Source organism: Ovis aries, chromosome 12 (assembly GCF_016772045.2).
Source record: "Ovis aries strain OAR_USU_Benz2616 breed Rambouillet chromosome 12, ARS-UI_Ramb_v3.0, whole genome shotgun sequence".
Lineage (NCBI taxonomy): Eukaryota > Metazoa > Chordata > Mammalia > Artiodactyla > Bovidae > Ovis > Ovis aries.
This window is the reverse complement of record NC_056065.1, coordinates 45843075-45868415: the sequence shown is the minus strand read 5'-3', so window position 1 is coordinate 45868415 and position 25341 is coordinate 45843075. Positions and strand designations below refer to the sequence as shown.

Sequence of the window (25341 nt, the reverse complement as noted above, 5' to 3'; positions counted from 1 at the left end):
GGATTTTTTTACTCTGAGCCACGAGGGAAGCCCATGCATTCAAGGAAATAGGGCCATGGAATTGTTGGAGTAGGGATAGTCAGAGTGGGATGCTTGAACTTGATGTTGTGAAGGGGTGCAGTTGTGGTTACCATCAAGGTCTAGAGCAGTGCCGTCCAGTAGAAATATAGCGTGACCGATGTGTAATGATCTAGGAGCCATATTTTAAAACAGTGTAAAGAAGTGAAGTTAATAATATATTTTATGTAGCCCCATGTATCTAGAGTATTATGTGAATTGAGGGCAAGAGGAGAAGGGGACGACAGAGGATGAGATGGTTGGATGGCATCACCGACTTGATGGACATGGGTTTGGGTAGACTCTGGGTGGACACCAACTCTGGCAGTTGGTGATGGATAGGGAGGCCTGGCGTGCTGCAGTTCATGGGGTCGCAAAGAGTCAGACACGACTGAGTGACTGAACTGAACTGATGGTCAATATAAAAATTGTTGAGGTGCTTTGTCTTTATTTTGTACTTAGTTCAGACTCAGCGCACCTCAAAAGCCACATGCGATTTGTAGCTACCATACTGGATAGCCTAGGTCTCGGAAATGACCATGGAAGTGCAGTCCAGGGGTGTCAGAGGGAGTGGGTCAGGAACAGGGAGGCCAAGGCTTGTGACCGACTGTCTTTGTGGAGATCCTGATGAGATGAGCAGGGTTGGAGAGGGAGGCTGGGACCCTTGTTAGGGTTGCTGCGCCAGTGGCCTCTACTCTTCGCCTTCTGCCCACTGTGAAGTGTTTCCTGCCCAATCCTGTCATTTCTTAAAGCATCTGTGATGTTTTGGGCGCTTGCTCTTGCCTCCAGGCAGATCAGAGTGGTAATTCCTTGGAATTGGGAATTCACAGCAAGATTTCTGAGTCACAATAATAGCAGAACACAGGGCCGTAGTTTTTCCAGGATCTCCCTAGCAGGGCAACTTTTCACGTGAGTTTTTACTTTTATCCTTTAGATTCTTTGTTTTGTCACATCTTTAGATTCCTAGATTTTGGCATAATCCTCGAATTCTGTGGGCTTCCCTGGTCACCCAGCTGGTAAAGAATCCGCCTGCAATGCAGGAGACCTACTTGGGTACAATTCCTGGGTTGGGAAGATCCCCTGGAGAAAGGAATGGCTACCCACTCCAGTATTCTGGCCTGGAGAATTCCATGGACTGTATAGTCCATGGGGTTGCAGAGTCGGATACGACTAAGCAGCTTTCACCTTGCAAATTCTATTAGTTATACTTAACAATCCTAAATGTGTTTGAATCCCTGAAGAAGCTCACGTTTACTAGCTTTTTGAGACAGTCTCGTGATACAGAACCTCCCTGCCCTCTGATGCTTTTAAAAGGCAGGCATGGCCCAGCCATTTATTATGCAAAGAATTTAAATACACACGCAGATAGACACACACAGGCATACCTCGGAGATACTGCGGGTTTGATTCCAGACCACTGCAATAAATTAAATAATGCAATAAAGCGAATCACATGGATTTTTTTGGTTTCCCAGTGCATTTAGAAGTTATGTTTACACTACACTATAGTATGTTAAGTGTAGAATACTAGCATTATGTCTAAAAATAATGTTTCAGTTCAGTTCAGTCACTCAGTCGTGGCTGACTCCTTGCGACCCCATGAATTGCAGCACGCCAGGCCCCCCTTGTCCATCACCAACTCCTGGAGTTCACTCGAATTCACGTCCATCGAGTCAGTGAGGCCATCCGGCCATCTCATCCTCTGTCGTCCCCTTCTCCTCCTGCCCCCAATCCCTCCCAGCATCAGAGTCTTGTGAATGTATGTACTTTAATTAAAAACATTCTCTTTCCCAAAAAATGTTAACTGTCATTGGGCCTTCTAGCTAGTCATAATATTTTTGCAAGAGTAACATCAAAGATCTCTGATCAGAGATCATCGTAACAAATAGAATAATAATGAAAAAGTGAAATATTTTAAGAATTACCAAAACATGACACACAGACGTGAAGTATGCAGATCCTGTTGGAAAAATGGTGCCAATAGACTTGCTTGATCCAGGGCTGCCACCAGCCCTCAGTTTGTAAAAAACCAGAATATCGTGAAGTGCAGTAAAACGAGGTGTGCCTGTGTGTGTGTGTGTGTGTGTGTGTGTGTGTGTGTGTGTGTGTGTGTGTGTCGTGAAGTGCAGTAAAACGAGGTGTGCCTGTGTGTGTGTGTGTGTGTGTGTGTGTAGGTGTGTAGGTGTGTAGGTGTCAGCTTTGATCCGCAGCGTGTATTTAAAATTGATGAATGTTTATGGGTGGTCAGGAGGCTGTTTTTTTTTAACCCTTTGTGGGCAGTGCATGTGTGCATGCATGTTCACTTCCCAGGTGGCTCAGTGGGAAAGAATCCACCTTCTAATGCAGGAGCCACAGGAGATGTGGGTTTGATCCCTGGGTTGGGAAGATCCCCTGAAGGAGGAACTGGCAACCCACTCCAGTATTCTTGCCTGAGAAATCCCTTGAACAGAGGGGCCTAGCAGGCTACAGTCCATGGGGTTGCACAGAGTCGGACAAGACTGAAGCGACTGAGCGTGCATGCACAAACACTGATGGTGGGTCAGAAAGCTGTTCTTCCTTTTTAGCATTTTGTAAGAGGGAAAGTGAACTGTTGTGAAAGGGTGAACAGAACACTTCAGCTACACACATGTTCTTACTGCTTCCCATACCAGTAATGAACCCCAGGGAAAAAGGTGAATGGATACCCTGATTCTGTCCCTTGTTGTTGTTTTCTGTATTAAGCCTAAATCCTCAAAAGTTCTACCAGCCCCCAAATTAGAAGGAGCCCACCTTGAGCCTTGTGGCTCAGCTGGTTAAGAATCTGCTGGTTAAGAATCGAGACCTGGGTTCGATCCCTGGGTTTGGAAGATCCCCTGGAGAAGGGAAAGGCTACCCATTCCAGTATTCTGGGCTGGAGAATTCCATGGACTGTAGAGTCCATGGGATCACAGAGTCAGACATGACTGATCGACTTTCAGCTTGAGCCTCGTGTCTGAATCTTTGTCCTTAGATGACTTCGTGTTGAAGGAGTCATTGGTGGTTGATTTCTTGTGAGATGATGTGAGAAAGCAAGGTCTACCCCAATAGTCTGCGTCCCAACTTCAGGAAGCCCTTGAGCATCACAGAGAATCCGCCTGGTCCCTCACTGTGCACCTTTATATAAATATCATGGTCTTCTCGCCCACTGTGTTCATACAAAAGAAAAGACTCAATAGACACAATTTAGTAATAATGAAAGCTTACTCATTGCATAAGTTTTCTTAAACTGTCTTTATTCTAATTAAAATGTTTTCCATCTGATAGGGAAATGAATACCAAGAGCTGGAAATTAAGCAAGAAATTAAAATAACATTAATGGCTTAATTACAGTTTGTCTTGAGGTTTTTCCTGCTCAGTAAGTGGTGTTTTGCTTAGAAAGTCACTCCTTTACACATAAGTCTTTATGACGAATGGACTGGAATGTATCCCAGCAAAGGAAGAAGTATTTTATGATGGAATTTGTAAATTATAACACAGTTATGTAAGAGAACCACAGGACTAGCTTTTTAAAAGCATCATTAGTGTAATTACTTAATTTGGTACACACACAGTTCTAGATTCTTTAAAAGTAAAGGTCAGTGTGTCTAGGAGACCATGAAGATGAGCTCTTGGACTTTTGTTCATTTTTAAAATTTATACCCGGTCACCTATCATGATCTTCCTGTAATTCTTGCCTCAGAAAATCTAAAATGTAACATTTAAATTTGTAATTTATTCCTTCAGAAATGTACGCTTTAACCAGCGAAGCCAGTGGAACCTTAACCAGGGCAGATGTTTGGCCTGGTGTGGGCAAGCACTGGCCCCTCCCTTGTACAGGGACAAGGAACCCACATGCAGGCCGGCTCTCCGGATGGTTCTGTGCACTGTCATCTGGATTTGCCTTTACCAGTGAAGTATCCATTAATCAGACACTCCTATCTCTGGATATAGATGGTGGTGGTTTAGTTCTTCAGTTGTGTCTGACTCTCTGTGATCCCATGGAGTATATAGCCTGCCAGGTTCCTCTGTCCATGGAATTCTCCAGGCAAGATACTGGAGTGGGTTGCCATTTCCTCCCCCAGGGGATCTTCCTGACCCAGTGATCGAGCCCACGTCTCCTGCATTGATAAGTAGGTTCTTTACTGCTGAGATACCTGGGAAGCCCTGTAGCTGTAGGTTCAGGTAGAGAAATACCAGACCCCACAGCCCTTCATGATCAAGTGCAACGTGCCTCCACCAACCACATCTCACCCCCTGTCCTCACCTTCCCCACACACGTCCTTTCACACACTCAGTCTCTCTCTCTACCCTTCCTCCCCACTTCGGCTTTATCTGACAGGCACTCCTGTAGGCCAGCCCAGTGGTCACTCTCCACACCCTTTCTGCACAGCCTGTCGATTCACTCATGGGCATTGCCTTCCACATCCCTCTGAGGGTCCTTGCCACGTCTCACTGTAATTTCTCTTGGTATTGGTGTCTTTAATTCACTAAACCCTGAGCTGTCTGGTTGGAGCAGGTGCTGGGCCCCACCTGTTTCTCCTTCCATAGCACCCAGCCCAGTAACTGCATATGGCTGTGAGTGGGTGAGTGGGCAAGTGACACTGGGGTCATGTACCTTCAAGTCAAAGAGGTAAATTTAATAACTTGAGGGAAGAGAATAAATACTGTCTTTGTTCATACAGGGGCTTTCCAGGTGGTGCTAGTGGTAAAGAACTCGCCTGCCAGTGCAGGAGAGCTGAGACGCCCCTGGGTTGGGAAGATCCCCTGGAGGAGGAAATGGCAACCCACTCTTGTATTCTTGCCTGGAAAATCTCATATTCATACAGATCTCAAAATTTAGGTAGCAGAAAGCAAATCTGCAATCTGGGTAACAGAAAGCAAATGTTCAAAGAGCAACAGAAAACAAGTTTGAAGCTGCTGTCGGATTCTCTGGAGACAGTCGCATTTTATGTTAAAAAATATCTGTATATGTAAAGTTTACTTTTGGCTGTCATAAAATCATTTGTTGTTCTGGTGTCGTAATTAACTAGTTATGTAATTGAACAGCACCTAGGAAAATAGATCATAAATTTCATGAGAACTTCCCCTGGAAGAAGCTCTTTTCTTTTTGTGATGTGTCCTTTTCAGGACTGCCTTCAAATCTTGCAAAATTGACTGATTTCTCAGCCTTGGACACATGCCTGAATATGATGACTGGTCTTTACTTTGCCTTGATTCACTGGAATTCAGTAGTCACACTTGTAGTCAGTCAGTCAGTCAGTCTGAGGTTTGGTTGGAAAACAGTCCCAAATTTGAAAAACAAATGAGGTAGCGTCTCCTCCTTCCCCTGGGGCTCAGACGGTAAAGAATCCACCTACAACACGGGAGACCTGGGTTGGGAAGATCCCCTGGAGAAGGGACTGTCTACCCACTCCAGTGTTCTCTTCTGGAGAATTCCATGGAAGAGGAGCCTGAGCGATTAACTTTTTCACTTCTCTCCCCAACACTGTGTGTTCCCAACTTGCCTGTTGAGATTCATGAGTACAGTATTCAGTGTTTGACCCCAGATCACTGACTTTATGGCTCTTCCCCCCAAAGGTATTTGAGCAAGGGGAGGTAAAGAAGAGGAAGATTTCTGGAGAACAGATTTTCAAGGCTTGCTTTCTGCATCCATGTGCATTTGGGTAGTTTTGAGGACACTGCAGGAACCACCTATGTAGCTTATCATTAGGATCTTTCATGATTTGAAACTGCTAGTTTTTTGCCTCATTCAGTATCCTTTGAAATTAAAAAAGTTTTTCTAACTTGTGAAACTGGCCAAGGAAGTGCCAATTGGAAGTGCTGGGAATTCAGTTTATGAAGTTCACCTTTTTAGTCCTGTGCTTTCGGCTAATAGTCGCTAGCAGGGGGGCCTCTTGAAGCATTGTGTTGTGCTGTATCAATATGTACTTAGACACGTTCATCTGAATTAGAGAGCTGATTGTGCATAATGACTCCCCCGGGATGCTCTGTTGGGAAAACACAAAACAAACTGAAGTAGTTTACTGAATATGCCGAGTCAGTAAAAATTCTCCTGAAATTAGTGTAAATTGAATCTGAACCTTGATCATCTCTGAAACTTCAAATTTTTAGTTTGACCCTTTAAAAAAATTTTGTGGCCTCTTAAAGATACAACCTACCACCCAGTTAAAGTTACACTGTCATGATATGGAAAGAACTAGTTTTGAATTACCACAGGGAAATAAGTCAGGCGTGTGGGAATATCTGTGTATATAGTGGTGTGTGTTACTTATATGTATGTACATGTATGTATATATGTAAGTGTTTAGTATAGACTTCAGTTTGCTTTTACCCAGCTCTCCTCTCTGCCTCAGGAAATGGGGCACATTTTCTTCAGTTGAAAACAGAAATAGAAGCGACGGTCTTGACCCACTTTACACTTATTTATTTCAGGCTCTCACCACACACTTGTTCATGGGCGCGGCGAGAAGAGGGAGCCACAGAGCCGGAGCTGGGAGGGCTGCCCCTGGAGTGAGAGCTGGCAGAGCTCATAGGGAGAGCGTGGTCATCCTGCCAGCGCCATGTCTGGCTTCAAGACAATTCTGTTAGTGAATTAGTTGTACTCAAAACCCGACATTAATTTGATTCGAATGTTACTAAAAATGAAATAGATTAAAGTGACCCAGTCTTGCTTCATTCAGAGTTACGAAAGAGATCTCCGGCCTGACCTGGCTCTGTCCACGTGTCATCTGGTCCAGAGGCCTGTGTGACCACCTGTACACCCACATCCCACCGTCGGTCCCGTTAGGGAGCTGCCTTTTATGGGGAAGAGCGATGATCCGTTTGTTGGCCCCTGTCTGACTCCCGGGAGAATGGAAGCTCCATGAGAGCAGGGCAAGGCCTCTGACATGTGCACCCAGTGTCCCCAGAGCCCAGGACAAAACCTGCAGTGTAGGGTCTAAGTACATGCTGCCCAGCGGGGGAGTGGGCATCTCATCCTTCCTGAATGTTTTCCTTTAATATACCTCTTTTACATGACTTCTCAGAATGACAAAGCAGTGAAGTTTGGGGGGAGGAATAGAAAAACTTTGTTGTAATTGAAATGACTGTCGGACTGGTAGAGGGTACATATCAGGCCTCAGAGTTAAGATTATAATGAAGCTTTCTACGTGTCACAATGTCCGTGCCTCCTGATGAAGATGTAGAAGACATAGATGTAGGAAATACGTAAGTCATGTCTCTGGGATATTTTACCATCAACACATCTGATGAGAGGCTGGAAAGAAGCATCAAAAAACAAAAGTAGGGAGGTTGAAAATAGGAATGAAAATTTTTTCTTGATATTTAATAACTTAATAAAACTTGCCATCAAATAAACAAGATAAACCAAAATATTTTGTAAATCAAATGGACATTAACAGAGATGTAAAGGGAACTGGGAGGCATTTGTTTAGGTGATAGTAACAGGGCACTTTTGTTCCAGATTACCATCATGAGTGTGACAGGTGCTCCATCTTTATTCTTTGCGTGTTGGCATAGGCCAGAATACTGATACTGTTCCTAAAGATGTTGTTCTTTGAGGAGGTTGTATGCTTTTTCTCTTTTTCTTTCTTTCCTTTTTTTTTTTTTTTAAATACAAAGAACGAAAACAAAACCAAGGAGACAGTACCCTGTGATGTGGGCCTTTATCTCAAGGTGAGTTTATTTGTGTCTCCAAGTTGTGACGAATTATTTAAAGAGCTGAAACTTCTTTTCAGGGGTAGTGTACTTTATTGGTCCAGTTTTGTTTATTTCAGCCTAAACTCCAGTTATTTATTGGACACTGAAGAAGTCAACTAAAAGCAGGGAAAGCAGGCCCAATTGAACTTGAATTTTGTGTCACGTGGAGAAGTAGCCAGCATTTCTAATAGAACTAAATAAGTTTCAGTTTCTCTTAAATTAAGTGTGAAAAGCCAAGGCTAGATTTTTTTTTTTTAATGTACCACAAAGCAAAAAAAACCCCAAAAATCTGTTTCAGGGCATAAATGCATTTTTCACTAAACTTTTTGCTGAACTCTTTTGATTATGTAATGTTACCGTCCCATGGAAGCATAAGAAGTATGAATTCTGGGGTGAAGAAATAATTACAGAAGGGAGTTAATGAGGCAGAACTCACAGATCTGCATTTGCAGTCTTGTGGACAAATAAATCATTGATGGTAGACACAGATGTAAAGAAAAATTCCTGATTGCCTTCAAGAAATGCAAGGTTGAACTTTTTACTAAAATAGAATTTTACAGCCTCTCAGAGGGACGTTATGAGTATTAAATAAGTGTAATGTGCTCAGAATAGCAACCTAGGGCATAATGAGCGCCGGTAAATGTTCGCTATTTATTCTTACAGGGATTTTAGTACAAAAGATTAAATCATGTTTTAATCATGCATAATAAACTGTACTATAATTTTATTATGGTAAATGTCCATTTGTAATTCAGTGAAGAGTGGCTTAAAGTAACGAAGTAGCTGAAAGTGTTTTTCTTTGTGCTGCTTTGTATACACGTGTTGGAGCTGCTGGGTGTGTTATCCAGATGACAGCCCCAGTGACAAAAGATGCAGAAGCAAATGTGTATCTCTTAGCGGCATTTTGAAATCCTTTATTTTCATAAATCTGAAGCATCAATTAGCTTTCTGTTTTTTAGCCTACTCTGCACATCATCTGTGCACTTCTGAGTTTTATGGAATTAAATTGAAATTTATGGCCACCAAGTACTTAAAGCCTCTGTCAGATTTATCCTTTCATTGATTTGAAGTCTAGCTTTCATTCAACCTTCCTGCCGTTCAGTGTGTGACCTGAGGATTTCCAAAGCAATGACATGAGTTAGTGCCCTCTGGTGGCACGCAGAATGCCAGGCAGAGAGGGCTGACCCATCAGCCTTCAGATGGCTTTTCTCAAGAAGAGCCACCTTATCACTGTTTTTCTCTGAGCCTTTCTTTTTGGTGTGTTTCGAAAAGTTGCATGGTGGTTGGTTTATGCCCACCTGTCACTCTGTACTTTTTACGTGCTGGTCAGTTTCCTACTCCATGTAGCTGTGGCCCTGAGTTCACCAGAAACAGTCTTCCAGGGGGCCGCCTTTAGAAGCTTATTAGCTTGTGGGATGATTTCTGGGGGAAAGCATTGTCAAGTGAACTTACTGTAAGAAAGTATACCAGGATTAAGATTTTCCACGGGGCACCAGGACATCTGTTTTTAGACACATCTCTTAACTTGCTTGTTCAAAGAAGGGCCCAGATCTCCTAGAGTGATGGTCTCTGGGTGACTCACTGTACAGCTGACAACACGGTGGATATGAGTTTGAGCAAACTCTGGGAGATGATGAGGGCTGGGGAATCCTGGTGCACTGCAGTCCATAGTGTCGAAGATTGGACAAGACTGAGCAACTGAGCAGCATCTAGGGTTTTGGTATCAGGTGGATGTCTGTGTCCCATCTCCATCTTCCCAAGAGGGCAGCCCCACCTTTCCCACTTAGTCCCTTGGCCAGAGTGGGTTATGCTTTGGGCTTTGGGATCAGGCAGGCCAGGAACTGGGTCCCACCTCCACTTCTGAAAAGCTGTGGGATCTCCTGGGGAAATCATTTTTTTACGAGTTTCTTTCGCTGCGAGGTGGGGCTGCTGCTGTTGATTCTGAGCTGTGTCAAGATGATGTTGTGAGGTTGAAATGAGTTGAAATCTGAAAAAGCCTTGAACTGCACAGAGTGCTATTAAATATGTAAGTTTCCTTTTCTTCCTCAAAAGCAAGTTTCTCTCTCCCTTTTTAAATTTAAAAGGTCACTTTGACAACAGAACTTTTAGTATTGGAATAATTTTATATCATAGCAAAATTGCAAAAATGGTACAGAGTTGACATATACTCCTCCCCTAGTTTTTGCTGCAGGCCTCACTTCTATACTGTGGGGTTTCCTGGTGACTTTTCATGTATAATCCCTGGGAACTTTGATCAGATTTGGCTTTACATGCCAACTTAGTGCTTTCCTAAAGCCAAAATGGTTGCCTTTAATAGCTCAAGTTTCACTGTAGATGGGGCACTTGCTTCCAAACCCACCTTTCTGTTTTTACCTTGGTCCATGTCTGTGGCCATTTGACATTAGAATGACCTTCTTTGATTTTCCAGGATCTTAACACCTAAATAGTTTTCTCTGTTTATGCAGTTAATGAGCTATGCAGCCAAAGGAAAGGCAGAATAGGCAGTTTGTGTCATTATTTCAGCTGGGCATTTTTGCCAGTCTCAGAGCTGCTGCTCATGTCATCACAGTTTAAGTCAAAGTAGGAGCATATGCCGGAGAAGGCAGTGGCACCCCACTCCAGTACTCTTGCCTGGAAAATCCCATGGTCGGAGGAGCCTGGTGGGCTGCAGTCCATGGGGTCGCTAGAGTTGGGCACGACTGAGCGACTTCACTTTGACTTTTCACTTTCATGCTCTGGAGAAGGAAGCGGCAACCCACTCCAGTGTTCTTGCCTGGAGAATCCCAGGGACTGGGGAGCCTGGTGGGCTGCCGTCTCTGGTGTCGCACAGAGTCGGACACGAGTGAATCGACGTAGCAGCAGCAACAGAAGCATACGCATTTTCTTTCTTTGAGGTGTTTTTTTTTAATTGGAATATAATTGCTTTACAATGTTGTGTTAGTTTCTGCTGTACAATGAAGTGAGTCAGCTGTATGTATCAGCTACTGACCTCCCACTGCTGATCCCTAAATGTTTCTAATATTCAGAAATAGAGAAGCTTTCAGGGTTTCCCAGGTAAAAGTTCACCGACTAGTTTTGACATATCAATAATCTATAAGTAGCATTATGATATAAATAAGAAATAGTAGCAACTCAAATTTTATGTGCCTTTACAGTTTTAAGAAAATGATTCCACAGGCACATTATTTGGTTTCTTAGCAATCCTGAGAGAGGCAGGGAGAGCTTTGTCAGCCCCTGATTGAGGTCACATAGCAGGAGTTGGAGTCCAAGTTTAGTAGAGAGGCCCTGCAGACATAGCCTGGGCCCTCCACCCGTGTCTGCCCAGCACTCCTGCAGGAACGAGGCTGTGGTAATGCTTCTTTCCTCCCATTTGAGTTGGCTAACTTCCTAAGTCAGAGAAAAACAAATATCATATATTACTGCATATATGTGAGATCTAGAAAAATGGTATAGATGATCTTATTTGCAAAGCAGAAATAGAGACACAGACTCCGAAAACAAAGGCATGGACACCAAGGGAGGAAAGTGGGGGCAGTGGGATGAGTGGGAGATTGGGATTGATGTATATACACCACTATGTATGAAATAGGTAACTAGTGAGGACCTTCTGTATAGCTCAGAGAACTCTACTCAGTGCTCTGTGGTGACCTGAATGGGAAGGACGTCCAAAATAGAGGGGATACATGTATACGTGTAGCTGACTGACTTTGTTGTACAGCAGAAACTAACACAACATTGTAAAGCAATTATCCTCCAATAAAAATTAATTGAAAAAAATAATTTGGCCAACTTCACCCCAGTGATCACTTTTATACTTTTAATATGGACAACAACTTTTCAATACATAATTGACAGCTTATGTATTTTGTTTCAGCCTAGACCCTTCCTGAGTGTTATGAAACGTTAGGCTCAATTTAACAGAATCTCCCCATTTCTGCCCCCGGGGGTCCCTGGTGTGTGCGGCGCTGAGCCTCCGCAGGCCCCAGTGAATCTGCAACTTCTGCCGAGGGTCGTCCTGTGTGTGCTGCAGAGACACCGCGACTCTGCATCTTTTCTGCAGGAGCCGCTGAGATGTTAGAACGAGAAGATGCTGTAGTTGGGAAAAGTGATGAATGGGCCAGGTTCTTGAAAAGCTAGCAGAATGTCTTATTTAAACATTTATTAGGTCTGAACAGAAAACAAAAATGAGTCTCAAATCTTTTGCAGATAAGTTGGGGTAGATGCTTTACATTCGAATACCTGTTTCTGTGGCATGAAAGTTTAATTTTGTGTCACATTCATTTGTTTGGTTTGAGTTTTGGCTACATTTCCGTTTTCTGCAGCTCACTTAACTCTTGCAGAGCCATGAGTTCAGAGGAACCCATTGGTGGCTGTAGTGACAGCTTTTCTCAGGCTGTTAAGTTCTCACCAACCACTTGGCTGAGTTTGGTGGGTGTTCGTTTTTAAAATCAATGACATAGGGAATTTCCTGCTGGTACAGTGGCTAAGACTCTGCATTCCCAGTTCAGGGGCCCAGATTCCGTTCCTGGTCAGGGAACTAGATCTCACATGCCACACTGAGAGTTCGCATACTGCATGACACAGCTAAGACCTGGCACAGCCAAAAAAATAAAATCAATATCATAGATGAACCCATAACCCCAAAGTCAAGTATAAGAATTAAGATATATTATATTTTTTAATAAAAAAAATTTAAGATACACTTTAAAGTTCTAACGGTCTCATTAAAGAACTTTTTTTTTTTTTTTTTTTTTAATGCTGACAAAGCATCTGAGTATTTCCCTGGTTCTAGCCTGGCAGCTCTGAATTGGAGCAGCATCTAGGGTACGTCCTTGGTGGTTTTTCTGATGGCCTCTAGCACTGGGTGGGCAAGCTGCTGCTTTACAGCAATATCAGATGTCACTTAATAAAAAAGTCTTTGTTGTCGTTGTTTTGGTTGCCCTCTTCAGGTTTGGTGTCTTTTAGGAGGTTATAAAACAAATGGGACTGTCTGGCTGGACTGAGGTTGGGTCACCGTTTATCTGGGATAGTGCCTATTGATACGAGTGCAGAATGGAAAATGAGCATTTTTGCTTCCCATGAACATTTGTGGGGGAGATGCACGTTATAACAGGGTTCTATTCCATCGGAGGGCCTCCCATGGGACTGATGCTGGGGAGGTCAGACAAGATGGGGTCCTTGGCTTCCTGTGGCTGGTGAAGTTGTGTGTGAATCACTCAAGAAGTGCATTACCACTTCTCTTTTTTTTGAGTTCTGTGATCTGGGTCACCAGTTTGAGAGAGAGGTGTTCTGTGTTCACATGTAGCTTACTGACACTGATTGGAAAAGCGATTAAGATTTTGGTTATGCTAATAAGAATAATGTCCAAAAACATCAGGCTGACTCCCCACAAATGGTGTCGTTACCCAAATATTAATTCAGATTATACATGTCTTTTAGCCATGGATGGGTACTTCTTTGACTTTTCCCTTTTTCCTTTCTGCTTTCTTTACCTACCAGATAGATTCACATGAAAAATTAAACTAGGCCCCAGTATTTACATGTTGAAAAATGAGATCTATGTTCAGAGGTACCTTGTGGCAAGTACAGTTTAGTGAGTGGAGGAGAGGAGGGACCAGTGATTTCTTTGCAGGTTGAATGTGACAACCCACCCATCTGTGTTGGACTGAAATATGCCTTTGGAGTGGAATTTGCATTTTAAGTTCAGTTTTGAGAACCGACCATTCCCTGCGAAAGTGAAGTTGCTAGCAAGTTTGTTTTAAAGATGCTACCACCCTCTATTTCTGTGAACCCAACAAAAATAGCATGGAATAAAATTTAATTATGGTAGACTGAATATTTCATGTGGAATTAAGGGGCAAGACTTGCCTTTAAAAAGCATTAGGTTTGGAAAGAAAAGGCTTTGTAAGTTCTTTGGAAGATACTATAATTAAAGGTTTGCTCAGATGTATTTTTCCCTTTTTGAAGAGTTTAAAGAAACCCAGCCCTCCCTTCCAAAATTGATTACCTCTCAGACCACAGCCGTGCTCGGCAGGAAATACTGTGAGACTGTTGCTGTGCTGATTTGACGGCTTCTTTCTGTTAAATGTAAAACAGGTTTTTAATCTTCTGATTTAGATGTTTAATAGAAAGCAAACCTGTGACTTGCTTTGGTTTCCGCTGAACCTGTATTTAAGTCCACATAAACAGTTTGAAAACATCGCTGGACTAGCTATTTTAAACATTTTAGGATGTAAGAATGCAAAATGGGGTTCCCCTTTAAAAATAGACATGGCTGCTTGCATTTACATAATTACCGCTAACCAGCACAGCATTTTAAATGGTGACAAACTTAAGGGAGAAAAAGTATCTGTTTTTTATAAAGCCTGGTTAGGGGACTTCCCTGGCAGTCCAGTGGTTAGAACTGTGCTTCCAATACAGAGAGCCCAGGTTTGATCACTGGTTGGGGATCTAAGATTCCACATGCCATGCAGCTCAGGTAAAAAATTAAAGATAAAATAACAATATGTGAACCAAGTGGGGAGGAAAAAAAAAAAAGCCTGGTTAAAGGAAGCTGAAAACTCTCTGAGAGCCGCTCCTTGTGTGGAGGGCCTGGGCAGAGCCAGGAAATAGTTCAGTCGAGGGGGCAATGTTGTGGGTGGAAGAGGGTGAGTAGCTCAGGTACCTTCTCTGGACTCTGTTGACTCTCCTTTAGGCTGGAACTTGCTTACCTTTCATCTTGGAGCGGATTGTGAGTATTAGTTCCTGAGGCTGCCTTTCAGTTTTGGAGTAAGTGCAGTGACCTCTGTAAACCCTCAAAAGGTGGCTGGTGCGGGTTGAAGTTCACTGTTGGTGGAAAGAGCCTGGAGATACTTGTGACAGTGAAGATGAGGGCCAACACCCAAGTTTAGCAGTGCTTCAAGTCAGAAGCTCAGAAGTGACCTTGATTCGGCCCTTTCCCCCAACCCTAGGTGTGGACTGTGTCTGGAAGTCCTTCAGTTCCCTTTCCAGGACCTCTTCCATGTTCCACATCTCCATGGTACCTCCTGAGTCCGCTGCCCTCATTTTCTTTGCCTGGATGTCCGCCACCTGGATGTTCCTAGGTGGCCTCCTTGTCTTCCTGGGCGGGGCCAGGGTCAGTTATTCAGAATATAATTAAGAGGAGGTCACTAGCTTGCTTGAACCATGAGCTGACTTTCCATCCATTTGGCATGAGGTTGGCCTGCGAGGTCTGGTCTGCCAGGCTTACACTTCCCGACATTGGCCCTCCTGGGGCCGCTGATGCTTCCTGCACCCAGAACACACCAAGTATGCTTCTCCCTCCTTGGCTGTTTCTTCTGTGGGGATCCCCTTCCCTCCTCCCCCTGCCATGCCGGCTTCTTGATGTCACTCAAATGTCATCTCCCAGAGAGGCCCTCCTGGACAACCCAGTCTAGCACAGCCCCCCTCATTCTGTCGTCCTGCAGGGTTTGTGTGTGCGTGTGTATTTTTAATAGCATTTGTTAATGTCTGAAATGTTTTCTCCTCCCCTCCCTACCCCACTAGAATGCAGGCTCTTAGGACAGGGCCCTTGTCTGCTCAGCTGGAAGTGCCCATAAGTTCACAGATCATCACTGATAAAGTTGGATGCAGGCAAGGAACCCGGAAATCGCCAGTGTTACTAGGGGATTCTGACCTGGTATAACTGGGCACCTGGAAGGATAGTCCTAAAGTCCTTGTCCCCAGATGGCTTGAAGTACCATTGAAAAGATACTGCTGTAAATCTTGTCTTTAGACATTGGAAACTGACATCTTGGGCTTCACAGGGTGGCTATACCTAAACGTCACCTTGTGTCCTGAGAAGGATGTGAGTGAACATGGTCCCCTCCCCACCCCCCACAAAAAGTTACCGATGCCAGTGTTCTTGGCTCACGGTGAGAGCCCATCAGGGGTGCTTGGCCTCCTCACTGGCCGTGGGACAGGACAGCACTGCCTCCCTGACTCACTCATGCAAGGCTTGAGAGACAGGCTCATTTTTTGTGATTTCTCCTATAGCATCTTCCTCGTGAGCGTGAGGGGGAAGCTTTCAGTGTTCATTCTGGGATGAGGGGACAAATCTGCTAAGATACTGTATTTGCAGAAATCTGAACTTCGGTGGGTACTTTCCTTTTGGTTCCTGGGGTTTCCTCCTGTTGACATCTCAGATATTTAGGAGGAAAATGTGGAAAGTGTGCTGATACCAAGAAAGTTGGTGATGGTTCCTGGAAGTAGTTCATTGAACCTTTCACGTTCAGCTTCCTTAGGGAGAAAAGACTCACATTTCCAACTCACCGCATCTCAAGCATATGATGCCACTTCCCGCTGTCAGTTGAAGCATTTACTTTGGTTTCCAATGTGCTAGTTGGGGACTGGGTTGTAGAACCCTGGAGGCCCGTCTGCTAATTAGGCAGAAGCATCCCTTTGCAGCTTCCCGTGAGCGTTGCTATCTTTATCAGCACATTGTTACGGTGGTTGGGTTGTATGAGTAAAAACAGTAACTTGTCAGTTAGTATATGGCAACATGGGCCTTTTAGAATGAAAACCTAAAGAAAAAAAAAAAAAAAGAATGAAAACCTATGGATAAAGCCCCAGAGCAGGAGGGGTTGAGTTGTTTTTGTGCATCGGCTCATCAGAATTGATTGAAGACAGCCTCTCCCGTCTCTATGTGACGGAGCCTAATACCACCCAAGTCCAGGTCCTGCGTTGCCTGGTCTCCCTTGCTCAGATGGAGAACAGGTTCAAGCAGGATGCAGGCAGGCAGAGCTGAGGAACGGCCCACCTATGCAGGATTGAGGGATACGAGATGAAGCTGGGTAGATTGGGCTGGAAGGTGGGTTTTGACCAGTTTATGGAGGGTCTCCTTTGTAAGAAGTGGGTGGCACAGCAGGCAGTGTTCCCATGATGAGTTGCTGGTGGGCTGTCGTGTGTTTGGGGTCTGCTAGTAGCAGAGAGAAACATTGCGAGTGCCTGTCCATCATTGGTTTCCTAGTTACTGAACACTCAGTAAGGCTGTTGCTACTGGAGCCACTCTTCTCTGATAACAAACTTTAGAAACCATCCACTGCATCCCCCTGAACTATCTCACTCTCCCAATTCGACCCTTTGGTTGATTGCTTTTGAAATTAACTTGCTGGTTTAGTCAACTGAATATGCTAAACATGTTGCCATACATACTTGCCCATTAGTGGTCAGTAATCTCATTAAGTATATGAAGGGCCGTGACTTTCCCTTGTGGATTATTAAAAAATAAGTGTTTACGGTATACTTGACAATGTGCTTGACACACATTTAGTGTCTATGGACCTTGTTATTTAATTGCTTGAAAATGAAATGGGGCCCCTTAATCCAGCTTGAAAAATTGAGGTTGGCCCCCTAGACAGACACACTGGTTGCATTTCACTGGCCTTGGATATTAGCAAGGGAAAGCAACTCATTTATTTACGATTGTTCATTTTTTCCTTTCTTACCCTTAAAAGATCCTAAATGATTTCCAGCTCACAAGCTGCATGGTTGTCCTTTTCTAGTAAGTCTTGTCTTAGATATTTGCAGAAATTCCTGGCTGTCCCGTCAGTACATAACTTTCCTCCTCATTGTAGTGCTGTGTTTGGTGGTATCAGAAAAACCCCATAGATTCAAAGTCATTGCCTTAGGGAAGTTGAGATTCCAGTGGTTAAGCTAATAAAATGTAGTTTTGTATTCCTTGTCTTGGCTCTGGGATTGGCTTATTAAACACTTCCTTAAGTTGGTTGAGAAAGTTAAGTATTTGTTAAATTTTAGTGTGTCCTGATTTAGAGAAATAGGTGGTGCTAGTGGTAAAGAATCTGCCCGCCAATACAGGAGACAAAAGAGACACAGTTTTGATCCCTGGGTCAGGAAGATTCCCTGGAGTAGGGAATGGCAACCCATTCCAATATTCTTGCCTGGAGAATTCCATGGACAGAGGAGCCTGGCAGGCTGCAGTCCATGGAATCACAAAGAGTTGGACATGCGCGTGCGCACACACACACACACACACACACACACACACACACACACAATTATTATATATAATATATAACAAGATTCATCTGTTGCCCATTCCTCTGGTTGGAGTGATGGAAGGAGAAGATACAAATTCTTTCCGGCAGATAAGTTAAAGCTCATAGATGGTGAGAGAACAGGCTGGTCCTTGGGAACAGTTATCCTGGATGGAATTGGCTTGTCAGTTGGCCCCTCGGGTGGTACAGGTTTCCAGCGGGCGTTCAGGAAAAACACTGGAATGAGATTTTCCTGAGTCTCATCTCAGAATCTCTTTTGTTTCAGTTGTCCAAGCTTAATGGCCCAGCTAGCCTGATCCCTAGAAGGACATTGTTGTTGTTCAGTCATTAAGTTGTGTCCCACTCTTTGAGACCCCATGGACTGCAGCATGCCAGGCTTCCCTGTCCTTTGCCAACTCCTGGAGTTTGCTCAAACTCATGTCCATTGAGTCGGTGATGCCATCCAACCATCTCATCCTCTGTCGCCCCCTTCTCCTCCTGCCCTCAGTCTTTCCCAGCATTAGGGTCTTTTCCAGTGAGTCGGCTCTTTGCATCAGGTGGCCAAAGTATTGGAGCTTCAGCTTCAGCATCAGTCCTTCTGGAGGATATTCAGGGTTGATTTCCTGCAGGATTGACTGGTTTGATCTCCTTGCCGTCCAAGGGACTCTCAAGAGTCTTCTCCAGCACCACAGTTCAAAAGCATCAATTCTTTCGTGCTCTGCCTTCTTATGGTCCAGCTCTCACATCCATATGTGACTACTGGAAAAATCATAGCTTTGACTAGATGGACATTATTAACCTTTTATCACATAGCAGACTGCCTGGTTGAGAACAGGTATGGTTGCCGTGGAGCCTCTGGTTTGTTTTGTTCGAAGTATTATTTTTCAGTGAAGTAGTTCATCTAGACCAAGCACCAAAATGCTCCTGGCTTCCATTCTCATTCTGTGTCCAAGTGCCACAGAGTGCTCCCATGAGGATCCATAGGGAAAATCAGGTAGGTTTCTAGAGTCCATGAGGTCATCTGTGCCTGGGGTGCTTCTCCAGGGTAGGGGAGGGTTTGCCATCCTTGACAGCTTGGCCGCCATCATGGAAGTGTGGCCAGCCGCTTATCCACCTTTGATGCACCGTGGATGATGGATCATAATCACGGCCGTGTGGCGGCTGAGAGGCAGGCTCCAGCCAGCGTGTGCTGGCTCATAGCATTTTCCTGATGGATGGAGCCTATTCTGGGAAGCAGCTTATTGTCTCACGTGAACAGGCTTTCTAAAATAAATGACTGCTTTCTTAATATTTTGAATCATTTTCTTCAGCGCATGTTTTGTAGCCGTGGTTTGAAAGCTTGCCAAATATATGCCTTTGCACAACTCCCTGTAGGGCTGGATATACAACCAGACCAAACAGTGTGATTTAAGGTTGAACATAATTGGGAACTCGGCAATCACTTGCCTTGCATTTGATAGAATGGCAGCGGAGGGCTCTAGAGTTATTCCTGCGTTAAAAATTATATGCATAACACAGAAGCACACACACATACATAGTCTCACCACCTCATAATAAAGACATCATGCCTGAGACGATTGGGCAAAAACAGTAGCTTGATAAATAATTACTTGACTTTTGTGATGGAGACAATAATTAACTTCAGATAGATCCTAGTGTTGACACCACAGATATATCTGAGGACTTTAGTCAAATTATATAAGGGGATGCAGGACGGAAAAAAATCAGATGGTGGCAGAAATACATTTAAAATACAATCCTTTGTCAAGTTTTCATCAGTTGATCTGTTTCCTTGTTTCTGTGGACTTGAGCAGTTGAGCCATAAACTTGGTGAACTTGATGCTGCCTCCTTGTTCAAGGTTTTACATTTCCTTTTTTAAAATTTTTGGTCACACCAAGCAGCAGCATGTGAGATCTTGGTTCCTCGACCAGAGATTGAATCCATGCACCCTGCAGTGAAAGCGTGGAGTCTTAACCACTGGTCCACCAGGGAAGTCCCAGTTTTACCATTTCAAACTCTACTATGTGTTTATTATCATTGGATTACTGGTTACTTGTCATCGAGACCTTATTACGTGCCTTATGTGCTGGTGGAAAAAAGGCCATTAACAGCCCCACTCCCCAGAGCTCTTTGAAAAATCACATGTGAAATCCAACATTTAATAGAGGGTGATAGAGGGTGGAGGTGCACTGAGACTGGGCTGCGGGTGTTCCCCAGGCTTGTTGCTGGCATTGATACCACACTGGGGAATGAGGTGATGTCTGGAAGGAATGCCTAAACTCCCCAGTGATGGCATCCCCCTGCCACATAGCCACATAGCCTCCCCACCTCACTTGTAAGAGGACGTTAATCTAGCAAGAGAAGGAAATAAAGCTCAGAGGTAAAAATTTGCCATCACAAAGTAAGTGAAATTTCTCCAAGGTTTTTTTTTTTGTTTAAATGAAATTGTGAACACTTTCCAATCATTGAAAAGCACCTATCCTTTGTAGTTTCAAAGTAATCTAACTCCAGAATGTAACCTGTATTTGCAAACAACATGACTATGAAAAATCCTGGGGAATATATGTATTTGTGCCACAAGAAAGAATGAGTGGATTCAACAAGGCTGCAGCCTACAAAGTCCATTATATTTTTATATATTAGGGGGAAAAGGAAGAAATTTAATCAGTACCATTGACAGTTTCAAAAACATCAAACACGTTAGACTAAAACTAAGCAAATGAGTGTAAGACTTCTCCACTGAAAACTACAAAACATTGCTGAGAGAAATGAGAGATTAACGTAAATGATGGGCTCTACTGTGGATTGAGAGATTCGGTTTTGTTAAGATTCGTTTTTTTCCTTAAATTGATTTATGAATTCTGGGCCATCCCAGTCAAAATTCAGACAAGCTGATTATAAAGTTTATATGGAAATACAAAGGAGCTAGAAAAACCAAGTTTGAAAAGAACAAAGCTAGAAGATTGTATTGCCTGATTTTCAAGACTTCCTATAAAGCACCTGTAATCAAGTCAGTGTAGTATTGTAGAGGGATAGACACACAGATCAATGGGACAGAATAGACGGTCCAGAAATAGACCCACACATACATGGTCAATTGATTTTCGACAAAGGTGCAAAGGCAATTCAATGGAGACAGGATGGTGTTTTCAACAAATTATAATGGAACAATGAGACATTGTATGCAAAAAACATGAACCTCAACCCTTATCTTGGACCATATATAAAAATGAACTCAAAAATGGATTATAGGCCTAAGTTTAGATTCTAAAACTTGAAAGCTTCCAGAAGAAAAAAAAAATTTTTGTGACTTTGGAACAAGCAAAGATTTCTTAGCACAATCTGCAAGAGAAAGAAAATGGATTTCAGACTTCATCAAAATTTTAAGATTCTGTTCTTCCAAAGATACTGTTAAGACAAGTGGAAAGACAAGCCACAGACTGGGAGGAAATTTTTGCAAAGCGTATGTCTAATAAAGGACTTATATCCAGGACGTGTGAAGAACTCACACGTTAAAACTCAATAAAATGAAAACAACCCAGTTTAAAAATGGGCAAGAGATTTGAATAGACGCCTTAAAATGTTTAAGAAAATCTTAAATCTGTACTTATAATATGACCCAATGGTCCCACTGCTAGGTATTTACCTAAGAGAACGAGAAGTTATGTCAACAGTGGCTTTATTCGTGATTTCTAGTAGCTGAAAACCCAAATGTCATTCATTCAAGTGGTGAATGAATCACCATCTTCCTTGGAATACTGTCAGCAATAAAAAGAAACTGATACAACATGGCCAGATCTCACAAGCATTCTTTGTAATGAGAAGAAGCCAGACTCAACAGGAAATCTTTTATTTCCACATAGTTCTACCTGATATTCTGGAAAAGGTAGAACTATTCGGAAATAAAACAGATCAGTGGTTGCTGGGGATTGGAGATGGAGGGGTGCTGGCTGAGAAGAGCACATGGGAACTTTTGGGGATGACAGGAATCTGTATATTTTGATTACGGTTGTGATTATACAACTCTGTCAGAATGTATACACCTATGCACTTTGTGTAGGCACTTCACAAGATCCTCAAATGGGCAATAGAGTAGACGCATGGAAAGGTGCTTGACATCTCACTCACCAGGGAATACAGATTAAAATCACCATGAGATACCACCTATTAGAATGGCTCAGATGAGAAAGACCACCAACATCAAATATCGGTGAGACTGTGGACTGTTACAAGCATTCAGTGGTACAGCAACCTCTTTGGAGACTTGAAACGGAACATCTGCACCGTGATCCAGCAATTCCACTACTTAGAAGAAAATACACGTTCATGAAAGGCCTTGCAGAGGAATGTTTATATAAAGCCCCAGACCTGGAAACAGCTCACATATCCATCATCTGAAAATGGGGTATTTATTTACCACTGAGCAACGGTATACCACTGAGCTATAAGAAGAATGAACTGCTGATACAACCATATGGATGGATCTAGAAAACAAAAGAAGGACAAACCAGTCTGTGGTGGTGAAGTGGGCAGGGAGGGGAAGTGACTGGGAAGAGCCGGGAAGCTTCCTGGGTAGTGGAGAAGAAAGAACTAAATGCAGATTGGGGCTGTGATCGTATGAGCACAAGTAGTTGTTAAAACTTGCGGAACAGGTTAAGATCTGTACATGTTATTGTATGTTAATTATACGTTAGTGAAAGTATTTTACGAGCTCACTCAACATTTTATTGAGTCCTGATTTTTTTTTTTTAGCAGTTCTGTTTGGTTATCATGATGTGCCTTTCGCATAACTCACGTGTTTCTATTTGGTACATGTTGTTGATGTTATCCAGTATTCTACTGGAGTTACGAGGGAAGGCTCAACTTCTGATTGATTTCACATGGCTGAAAGCTTCAGACTATCAAGGGGAGAGGTAAGTAACCTGTGGTTTCGATCCTGGGTCCTACAGGATCTGCCTTCATTTACCCATTTACCATTTATAGAGCCTCAGTGTTGCAAAGAACAAAAAACATGAAGATTTCCCATGTGCCTTAATCATCCGGGAACCCCTTATAGAAGCAAATGTGGTTGGAATTTCAGCCTTATGGGTTGAGCTGGATGTGGGGGATGGGAATTGGAAAAGAAACTCTTGCCCAGCTCCTCTTAAACATCAGGATCCTTGCTTTTGTCTTTCCTTTCGTTCTCCATGAGGCATGTCGTCCGTGGGTGTGGCTTCAGCCATCACCACTCTGGGCAATTCCCGAGCTTCCTGCAGCTCACACTTCTCTTCTGAGCAGAAGCTAGTAAGATATCTCGGTACCTACTCTGAATTGCTCTGTCCCCACTACTCACAAATGTGCTGTCATTCTCACTCTCTGTAAGGTTTCTCTCAAACCTGTCCTGCTGCGGTTCTGTCTGTCCACTTCCCTTCCCATCTCCTTGACCGTAGAAGTCGGGCTCTGCCTCCCCACCCACTCCCTGGAAACTTCTCATTTTAGGATTCACTGAGAACGCTTCGTGACCAAATCCCATGGCCAATTTCCAGCCCTCATCTTTCCTGGCTTCTCTGTAGCAACTGTTGATGTTAATTATCCTTTTCTGTCTCAAAGGAAAACCTCCTCTTCCTTTGTCTGGGGCACCATTCTCTCTGCAGCTCACTGTGCAGACCCTGCCTTTCTCCTGCCTCCCCTTGGAGATTCCAGGGCCTCTGTGTGTGGCCTTGGCCCTCTTTTCTCTTGTGAGAGGACTCTGGCTTGAAACAAACTTTTTTTTCCAATGGCTTCAGTTTCCATGTGTACGCTCATGACGCCACATCTGTATCTTCAGGCCCTGCCTCTCCCGAGTTTCAAGTCTGTATTTCGTGTTGAGTACTGAACTCTTCACCCTCACCATCCAAACCAAGCTCCTCACCCCCAGCTGTGGCGTCCTCTGGTTCTACTTCTGGATGAGACCAGTAGTCCAGGCCTGCTGCTCCTCGGTGTCTTGGGTACCCCCTGGAGTCAGTGGATGAAACCTGGAGCTTCTGCCGGTCTTTCCATGTCCCTTCCCCATTTCCGTCTTCTCCATCCCTCCCACCATTGCCCCAGAGTGGGCCCCCATGACCCCTTGACCTGTTCCTGGGTCTCCCTGCTTTGCACCCACTTTCTCTACAACCCACTTCTGCCTTCAGTCACCCCCAGTCTGCAGGGTAAAGCCCCAGTTCCTTAGAATGACCTTGAAGCACTTGGTCTGAGTATTGCCCGCCCTATCTGCACCTGGGTGATGGGAGAACCTGTAAGTTTCAGTTCCAGTTCCCTCCCGTGTTGTCCTTGTCCCCTGGTGGAATGGATTGTTCCAAGCTTCAGGTTTGTATGGGGCTTGATGGGTTTTTTATTAGTAATCTGTGTGTGTGTCTGTCTGCACATGTTGGGGATGGCACCTGAATTTCTCACTCGTGTGTTCTGGGCCCAGACACAGGGTCTCATACACAGAGGCGCTCATGCAGGATTACGGAACCGCATCATTGCCTGGTGGGAGCACCTGCCTCCCCCTTCAGGAAGGGCTCTGTGCTTCCACAGTCCCTGCTCCTCCAGGCACCCCAAGGGATGCAGATGGGCCTAGTGTTGCAAGTCCCACCGAGTGTCTGCGCTCTGGCCGCGGGAACCCCTCACCTGCTCTGGGGCGTGAGCCCTTGGACTCATCCACCGTCTCTTCGGACGACCAGGAAGGACGACTCTGGGATCTGGATGCCTTCCAGCGTCGATGCTAAGAAGAGGGATTCCCTATTTATGTCATGTCCAAGTGGTCCTGGCAATCCAACTCTCCCAGGCTTCTCCAGAGGAGGGGTGGGAAGGAGACTGGGGAGAAACCCACGCCCTGCCTGGAGTCTTCCTGCAGGAGATGTGAAGTCTGGTCTCCTTACAGAGGAATTGTCTTCCACGCCAAGAACAGTCATGCCTGCTCCTTCCTCGCTCCTGGCAGGGCTGTGGATGGGCTGTGGTCCCTCTTCTGGCCTTAAATGAAGTGGAACTTGGAGCCAGAGAAGGGATTCTATTGTAGCTAGCTTCTGCTCCACTGACAAGGCAAGGAAGGACGGTTAGGGATGTGGCCTCGGTGGAGCGGGCATTTTTCACTGATGCCTTTAATAATTACCATTTAAGCAACAGAAAGCAGAGTGAGATTGTCTCAAAGGCACGCCAGAGCCACAGGAGTTTGGAAGTTGGCTCAGAAATCTGCTTCCCTTCCCCACTTAGTGGCCATTACTTCGATGTATTTTTTATTTCATTTTCCCTCCCCCTGGTTTTTGAGCACGGCAGTCTTCTCCCTAAAGGCAGTGGGGGAGGAAAGTGCTCTGTGAAATATTCTCACACAGTTATTATTTGCCTGGGGCCAGCGCAGGTTTCTTCAGTAAATCAAAATATGCATGTTAGCGAAGTTGAGAACCTCCCTGGCTGAGCCGCTGCAGGTGACAGAGGCGGAGCGGAGGCCCACAAGGAGGTGGGGGCTGGCACTGTCTGTCCACTGGCAGGGCCCCTGGGCCGGGGGGGGGGGGAAGAGGAAATAGAGATGTCAATTTTAGGCATCAGTATTTAAATATGTTTGATTTGTTTGCTCTA

The 25341-nt window shown here is 44.2% G+C and overlaps 1 protein-coding gene across 1 annotated transcript in view; it reads left to right on the top strand.

Moving 5' to 3' along the window:
* CAMTA1 (calmodulin binding transcription activator 1) overlaps nucleotides 1–25341 on the top strand; it is a 117595-nt gene extending 92254 nt beyond the window's left edge. Inside the window, exon 4 of the mRNA XM_027975693.3 lies at nucleotides 1–25341. This exon is cut by the window's left edge and continues 9227 nt beyond it. The gene's annotated coding sequence lies outside the window, so the exon portion shown is untranslated.